General features: G+C 44.7%; 1 non-coding gene across 1 annotated transcript; it reads left to right on the plus strand.

Moving 5' to 3' along the window:
- The first annotated feature begins 3969 nt into the window (after positions 1 to 3969).
- trnal-aag (transfer RNA leucine (anticodon AAG)) lies at positions 3970 to 4051 on the plus strand. Its single transcript has one exon. It is a non-coding gene; the product is annotated as a tRNA-Leu (tRNA).
- Positions 4052 to 7873: the final 3822 nt, after the last annotated feature.

A 7873-nucleotide genomic window follows, 5' to 3' on the forward strand; every position in this document is an offset into this window, starting at 1 on the left:
ATTTTTAAAGGTTGCAGATAGGACCATTTGAGAAAGGAGAATTGCCCAGCAGAGTGGCGCAGTGGAAGCGTGCTGGGCCCATGACCCAGAGGTCGATGGATCGAAACCATCCACTGCTAACAAACCAATGGACTTCTAGAGCAAATCCAGTTCAATAATGAATCTGCTTAAAATCTAATGAAACCCAAACTGCACCATCCTGCCTCAGATAAAACACAATTGCAACTGGACCAGTTTAAAAAAAAGCTAACAGTCTTAGAGAAACTAAAGCCCCCTTCAGACAGGCTTTGAAAAACGGAAATTTTCAGGACTCTATCTGTAAGACCTTTGTGTCTGAATACAAACATCCGATAAAGTTTTCCGTATTTAAATCGGACAACATCCCTAGTAGCAGGTCTGGACTGGTCACGAACAAGGTGGCTGCTTCAGACTGGTGAGGTCGAGTTCCGGACTGGGAGGAGGAGGAGGGGACCGGGGCACACTGTGCACACCTAAGATAGCTTGATCCTGTAGCATGCGGCGAACCATGGCAGCTCGCCTCCTATGGTACCGTCTAGACGCGCGACGGAGCACTTCACACCGCTTCCGTGATTCCTTTAAACATTGAGCTTCATCATCCAGGTCTCTCATGAGTCTATGTTTGCGCAGACTTATGCTTAACATAAGTCCGATCAGTGAGAAGAATTCTATCTCTTCGTCTGCCATGTTTGACTAATTGGCTTTGTTTGGGTAAAATGACGCATGTACACCCGCCGCACAATGTTTACGCAATATCTGAATACAGCCCCCCCCCCCAAACATCTCGAACCTTTCCCAGCTGTGTGAAGGCAGCCGAAAGGACAATTTCCGGTACAAAAGTGGTGTGTCTGAAAACACAGTTCTGGTTAAAAACCGGACTGAATTGTCCACACATATTCCAGAATGCCAATCTGAAAAGGGTTTATGTGAGTCGAGATGCATTACCATTAAATCTCACTACAATTACCTGACTTGATTTTTGCAGAGTATTTATCAATTTAAATGACATGTTAACACGTGACAAGTATTTCTGTGGTACAGCTAACTTGTTATTGGAGGCAAAATGTCCACCCACCTTCAGAGGTCAGTTAATGACAAGGGCATTCAAGGCTTTACTTTGTGGTAGAGTGGCCGAGTGGTCTAAGGCGCTGGATTAAGGCTCCAGTCTCTAAGGAGGTGTGGGCTCAAATCCCACCTCTGCCATGAACACAACTGTGGCAACATAGATTTCTGTGCACGTGGTACAGTCAATCAATTGAAACACACAGCGATGTGTTCAGCAGTGCTTCGATGAGTACGCCTTTGTTCTTGAGATGTTGCATTCTATTTCAACTTTTGGAGACGCTTCAACTGTACTCAACCTTTAAACATTCCGTCAGTACTGGCACATTTTTAAAGGTTGCAGATAGGACCATTTGAGAAAGGAGAATTGCCCAGCAGAGTGGCGCAGCGGAGGCATGCTGGGCCCATAACCCAGAGGTCGATGGATCGAAACAATCCTCTGCTAAAAGACCAATGGACTTCTAGAGCAATTCCAGTTCAATAATGAATCTCCTTAAAATTTAATGCAACCCAAATTGCAGCATCCTGCCTCAGATAAAAACACAATTGCAACAGGACCAGTTTTAAAAAAAAAGCTAACAATCATAAAGAAACTAAAACCCCCTTCAGACAGGCTTTGAAAAACGGAAATTTTCAGGACTCTATCTGTAAGACCTTTGTGTCTGAATAAAAACATCTGATAATGTTTTCCGTAATTAAACCGGACAAGGCCCCTAGTAACAGGTCTGGACTTGTCACGAACAAGGTGGCTGCTTCAGACTGGTGAGGTCGAGATCCGGACAGGGAGGAGAAGGAGGGGACCGGGGGACACTGTGCACACCTAAGATAGCTTGCTCCTGTAGCATGCGGCGAACCATGGCAGCTCGCCTTCTATGGTACCGTCTGGACGCACGACGGAGCACTTCACACCGCTTCCGTGATTCCTTTAACCCTTGAGCTTCATCATCCAGGTCTCTCATGAGTCTATGATTGCGCAGACTTATGCTTAACATAAGTCTGATCCGTGAGAAGAATTCTATCTCTTCGTCTGCCATGTTTGACTGAATGGCTTTGTTTGGGTAAAATGACACATGTACACCCGCCGCACAATGTTTACGCAATATCTGAATACAGCCCCCCCCCCCCCCCCCCCCCCCCCCAAACATCTCGACCCTTTCCCTGATGTGTGAAGGCAGGCAAAATGACAATCTCCAGTACAAAAGTGGTGTGTCTGAAAACACAGTTCTGGTTAAAAACCGGACTGAATTGTCCACACATATTCCAGAATGCCAATCTGAAAAGGGTTTATGTGAGTCAAGATGCATTACCATTAAATCTCACTACAATTACCTGACTTGATGTTTGCAGAGTATTTATCAATTTAAATGACATGTTAACACGTGACAAGTATTTCTGTGGTACAGCTAACGTGTTATTGGAGGCAAAATGTCCACCCACCTTCAGAGGTCAGTTAATGAAAAGGGCATTCAAGACTTTTCTTTGTGGTAGAGTGGCCGAGTGGTCTAAGGCGCTGGATTAAGGCTCCAGTCTCTAAGGAGGTGTGGGCTCAAATCCCACCTCTGCCATGAACACAACTGTGGCAACATAGATTTCTGTGCACGTGGTACAGTCAATCAATTGAAACACACAGCGATGTGTTCAGCAGTGCTTCGATGAGTACGCCTTTGTTCTTGAGATGTTGCATTCTATTTCAACTTTTGGAGACGCTTCAACTGTACTCAACCTTTAAACCTTCCGTCAGTACTGGCACATTTGTAAAGGTTGCAGATAGGACGATTTGAGAAAGAAAAATTGCCAAGCAGAGTGGAGCAGATGAAGCGTGCTGGGCCCATAACCCAGAGGTCGATGGATCGAAACCATCCTCTGCTAACAAACCAATGGACTTCTAGAGCAAATCCAGTTCAATAATGAATCTGCTTAAAATCTAATGAAACCCAAACTGCAGCATCCTGCCTCAGATAAAAACACAATTGCAACTGGACCAGTTTAAAAAAAAGCTAACAATCTTAAAGAAACTAAAGCCCCCTTCAGACAGGCTTTGAATAACGGAAATTTTCAGGACTCTATCTGTAAGACCTTTGTGTCTGAATACAAACATCCGATAATGTTTTCCGTAATTAAACCGGACAACGCCCCTAGGAACAGGTCTGGACTTCTCACGAACAAGGTGGCTGCTTCAGACTGGTGAGGTCGAGTTCCGGACAGGGAGGAGGAGGAGGGGACCGGGGGACACTGTGCACACCTAAGATAGCTTGCTCCTGTAGCATGCGGCGAACCATGGCAGCTCGCCTCCTATGGTACAGTCTAGACGCGCGACGGAGCACTTCACACCGCTTCCGTGATTCCTTTAACCATTGAGCTTCATCATCCAGGTCTCTCATGAGTCTATGTTTGCGCAGACTTATGCTTAACATAAGTCCGATCAGTGAGAAGAATTCTATCTCTTCGTCTGCCATGTTTGACTGAATGGCTTTGTTTGGGTAAAATGACGCATGTACACCCGCCGCACAATGTTTACGCAATATCTGAATACAGCCCCCCCCCCAAACATCTCGAACCTTTCCCTGCTGTGTGAAGGCAGCCGAAAGGACAATTTCCGGTACAAAAGTGGTGTGTCTGAAAACACAGTTCTGGTGAAAAACCGGACTGAATTGTCCACACATATTCCAGAATGCCAATCTGAAAAGGGTTTATGTGAGTCAAGATGCATTACCATTAAATCTCATTACAATTACCTGACTTGATGTTTGCAGAGTATTTATCAATTTAAATGACATGTTAACATGTGACAAGTATTTCTGTGGTACAGCTAACTTGTTATTGGAGGCAAAATGTCCACCCACCTTCAGAGGTCAGTTAATGACAAGGGCATTCAAAGCTTTTCTTTGTGGTAGAGTGGCCGAGTGGTCTAAGGCGCTGGATTAAGGCTCCAGTCTCTAAGGAGGCGTGGGTTCAAATCCCACCTCTGCCATAAACACAACTATGGCAACATAGATTTCAGTTCACGTGGTAAAGTCAATCAATTGAAACACACAGCAATATGTTCAGCAGTGCTTCGATGAGTACGCCTTTATTCTTGAGATGTTGCATTCTATTTCAACTTTTGGAGACGCTTCAACTGTAGTCAACCTTTCAACCTTCCGTCAGTACTGGCACATTTTTAAAGGTTGCAGATAGGACCATTTGAGAAAGGAGAATTGCCCAGCAGAGTGGCGCAGCGGAAGCGTGCTGGGCCCATAACCCAGAGGTCGATGGATTGAAACCATACTCTGATAACAAACCAATGGACTTCTAGAGCAAATCTAGTTCAATAATGATTCTGCTTAAAATTTAATGCAACCCAAACTGCAGCATCCTGCCTCAGATAAAAACACAATTGCAACTGGACCAGTTTAAAAAAAAAGCTAAAAGTCGTAGAGAAACTAAAGCCCCCTTCAGACAGGCTTTGAAAAACAGAAATTTTCAGGACTCTATGTGTAAGAGCTTTGTGTCTGAATACAAACATCCGATAAAGTTTTCCGTATTTAAATCGGACAACGCCCCTAGTAGCAGGTCTGGACTGGTCACGAACAAGGTGGCTGCTTCAGACTGGTGAGGTCGAGTTCCGGACAGGGAGGAGGAGGAGGGGACCGGGGGACACTGTGCACACCTAAGATAGCTTGCTCCTGTAGCATGCGGCGAACCATGGCAGCTCGCCTCCTATGGTACCGTCTAGACACGCGACGGAGCACTTCACATCGCTTCCGTGATTCCTTTAACCATTGAGCTTCATCATCCAGGTCTTTCATGAGTCTATGTTTGCGCAGACTTATGCTTAACATACGTCCGATCAGTGAGAAGAATTCTATCTCTTCGTCTGCCATGTTTGACTAAATGGCTTTGTTTGGGTAAAATGACGCATGTACACCCGCCGAACAATGTTTACGCAATATCTGAATACAGCCCCCCCCCCCCCCCCAAACATCTCGAACCTTTCCCTGCTGTGTGAAGGCAGCCGAAAGGACAATTTCCAGTACAAAAGTGGTGTGTCTGAAAACACAGTTCTGGTTAAAACCCGGACTGAATTGTCCACACATATTCCAGAATGCCAATCTGAAAAGGGTTTATGTGAGTCAAGATGCATTACCATTAAATCTCACTACAATTACCTGACTTGATGTTTGCAGAGTATTTATCAATTTAAATGACATGTTAACACGTGACAAGTATTTCTGTGGTACAGCTAACTTGTTATTGGAGGCAAAATGTCCACCCACCTTCAGAGGTCAGTTAATGACAAGGGCATTCAAAGCTTTTCTTCGTGGTAGAGTGGCCGACGTCTAAGGCGCTGGATTAAGGTTCCAGTCTCTAAGGAGGCGTGGGTTCAAATCCCACCTCTGCCATAACCAAAACTATGGCAACTATGGCAACATAGATTTCAGTGCACGTGGTACAGTCAATCAATTGAAACACACAGCAATATGTTCAGCAGTGCTTCGATGAGTACGCCTTTTTTCTTGAGATGTTGCATTCTATTTCAACTTTTGGAGACGCTTCAACTGTAGTCAACCTTTAAACCTTCCGTCAGTACTGGCACATTTTTAAAGGTTGCAGATAGGACCATTTGAGAAAGGAGAATTGCCAAGCAGAGTGGCGCAGCGGAAGCGTGCTGGGCCCATAACCCAGAAGTTGATGGATCAAAACCATCCTCTGCTAACAAACCAATGGACTTCTAGAACACTTTCAGATTTTTAATGAATCTCCTTAAAATTTAATGCAACCCAAACTGCAGCATCCTGCCTCAGATCAAAACACAATTGCAACCGGACCAGTTTAAAAAAAAAGCTAACAATCTTAAAGAAACTAAAGCCCCCTTCAGACAGGCTTTGAAAAACGGAAATGTTCAGGACTCTGTCCGTAAGACCTTTGTGTCTGAATACAAACATCCGATAATGTTTCCTGTAATTAAACCGGACAACGCCCCTAGTAACAGGTCTGGACTTGTCACGGACAAGGTGGCTGCTTCAGACTGGTGAGGTCGAGTTCCGGACAGGGAGGAGGGGAGGAGGAGGGGACCGGGGGACACTGTGCACACCTAAGATAGCTTGCTCCTGTAGCATGCGGCGAACCATGGCAGCTCGCCTCCTATGGTACCGTCTAGACGCGCGACGGAGCACTTCACAACGCTTTCGTTATTCCTTTAACCATTGAGTATCATCATCCAGGTCTCTTATTCGTCTACGTTTGCGCAGACTCATGCTTAGCATAAGTCCAATCAGTGAGAAGAATTCTATCTCTTCGTCTGCCATGTTTGACTGAATGGCATTGTTTGGGTAAAATGACGCATGTACACCCGCCACACAATGTTTACGCAATATCTGAATACAGCCCCCCCAAACATCTCGAACCTTTCCCTGCTGTGTGAAGGCAGCCGAAAGGACAATTTCCGGTACAAAAGTGGTGTGTCTGAAAACACAGTTCTGGTTAAAAACCGGACTGAATTGTCCACACATATTCCAGAATGTCAATCTGAAAAGGGTTTATGTGAGTCAAGATGCATTACTATTAAATCTCACTACAATTACCTGACTTGATGTTTGCAGAGTATTTACCAATTTAAATGACAAGTAAACACGTGACAAGTACTTCTGTGATACAGCTAACTTGTTATTGGTGCCAAAATGTACACCCACCTTCAGAGGTCAGTTAATGACAAAGGCATTCAATTTTTTCTTTGTGGTAGAGTGGCCGAGTGGTCTAAGGCGCTGGATTAAGGCTCCAGTCTCTGAGGAGGCCTGGGCTCAAATCCCACCTCTGCCGTGAACACAACTATGGCAACATAGATTTCAGTGCATGTGGTACAGTCAATCAATTGAAACACACAGCAATATGTTCAGCAGTGCTTCAATGAGTAAGCCTTTGTTCTTGAGATGTTGCATTCTATTTCAACTTTTGGAGATGCTGCAACTGTAGTCAACCTTTAAACCTTCTGTCAGTACTGGCACATTTTTAAAGGTTGCAGATAGGACCATTTGAGAAAGGAGAATTGCCAAGTAGAGTGGCGCAGAGGAAGCGTGCTGGGCCCATAACCCAGAGGTCGATGGCTCGAAACCATCCTCTGCAAACAAACCAATGGACTTCTAGAACACTTCCAGATCTTTAATGAATCTCCTTAAAATTTAATGCAACCCAAACTGCAGCATCCTGCCTCACATAAATACACAATTGCAACTGGACCAGTTTAAAAAAAAAAAGCTAACAATCTTAAAGAAATTAAAGCCCCCTTCAGACAGGCTTTGAAAAACTTAAATGTTCAGGACTCTGTCCGTAAGACCTTAGTGTCTGAATACAAACATCCGATAATATCTTCCGTAATTAAACCGGACAATGCCCCTAGTAACAGGTCTGGACTTGTCACGGACAAGGTGGCTGCTTCAGACTGGTGAGGTCGAGTTCCGTACAGGGAGTGTTGGCGCCAAAAAAGGTCAAGAGGTCATCTACAAAATGTATTGAGTTAAAGCTGAGTTCTTAGGTTGAAAGTGTTTTCTGGCTAGAGTTCGTGTGCTGTTCCAACATCAGCTCCGAAGGAATTTCCTGTTTTGGTCTCTGCTTGCTTCCAGTAAAATTGCTTAAAGCTTATCTGACTTGCTAAAAATACTTGATGTGTTGCTGTGTCCCAGACAGAAGTCTCCACCCACAGTTTACCAAATATGGTCTGGTTCTCGCCGGTTGACTAATGAATGTTCAAAGGCTGTGAGCTATAAAAAGGGAACCACTCTTTTGTCTGGGTCTTTCGGCTGTCCTGAGATGTGAG

Source organism: Nothobranchius furzeri, chromosome 4, assembly GCF_043380555.1.
Source record: "Nothobranchius furzeri strain GRZ-AD chromosome 4, NfurGRZ-RIMD1, whole genome shotgun sequence".
Lineage (NCBI taxonomy): Eukaryota > Metazoa > Chordata > Actinopteri > Cyprinodontiformes > Nothobranchiidae > Nothobranchius > Nothobranchius furzeri.